Source organism: Cynara cardunculus (genome assembly GCF_001531365.2).
Source record: "Cynara cardunculus var. scolymus isolate 2C chromosome LG 1, CcrdV1, whole genome shotgun sequence".
NCBI classification, from domain to species: Eukaryota; Viridiplantae; Streptophyta; class Magnoliopsida; order Asterales; family Asteraceae; genus Cynara; species Cynara cardunculus.
Window position 1 is genome coordinate 3,958,231 of NC_037528.1, and position 1,071 is coordinate 3,959,301.

Here is a 1,071-nt window from a genome sequence, read left to right on the forward strand (position 1 = left end):
AAATGTTAATATAATAATTTCAACAATGTTTATGTAACTTAAAAATTAAAATTATATTTGTTTTGTTTCATAGATGGTAAAAATGTGTTAAATAATTTGAACAAAATATTTAATTTAATCATTAAATTACTTTTTAACAAATTATTAATCAAGGGGGTTGATATCCCCACCCCCTTACATCACTTTTCACCCCCTCCTCCTCACACCAACCCTCACTCTCACCCTCACATCTTTCCTCTCACTCTCACCCTCACATACTCACCCCCTATACAATCTCATCCCCCTCACATGCACCAATAAGAGGGGGTGGGGTTAGAAAAACCCTTAATTAATTAGGATATGGCTTTAAGCCTTAAGGGCTATTTGCGGTTGGTATTTGGGTTGGGCTTAAGCTAAACACCTTATTTGATTAATTGATATTTTTTGGGCTTTGCATTTTTAGAATTTTGATATGGTTGGTTTGGACAATTGGGCTTTACATTTTAAAATTTTGATTTAACTATTTGGGTTTTGTTTTGTTTGGGTTTTATTCGCACTATTTGGATTTTAGGAAAATACGGTAACACCTTTTAAAATGATACAGTAACATCGTTAACAAACCTAAATTTTTAACCCTTCGGTGACGGTGGCACGTGCCACCCATGCCACCAAATCAGATCCGCCCATGGGTAATATTGTAATTTTAAATTAAGTCTCATGTCAAGATTTGTGTCTTGAAACTTAAAAATAGTCCTCACCTTGTTTTATGATTTTTTTAGTCCATGACATGCCAAACATGAGACTATTTTTTTTTTTTGTCTCGTCTCGTCTCATATAGTCTCCATACCAAACTCACCATAACAAATTAGTTTATGTCAACCAAACATAACTTTTTTAATAGAATCAATAAATAAATTAGCTTGTAACAACATCAATGGTGTTGATTGAACTTGAAAGCCCAATCTTTACATTACTATTCATACCTTAATTAATAGATTTTCCTTCTGAATTCACTGGTATAAATTATTTTAACAATTTTATATTTAGATGCCGATGGATTAATTTGGCTGGCTTGATAACTACTTAATTGAT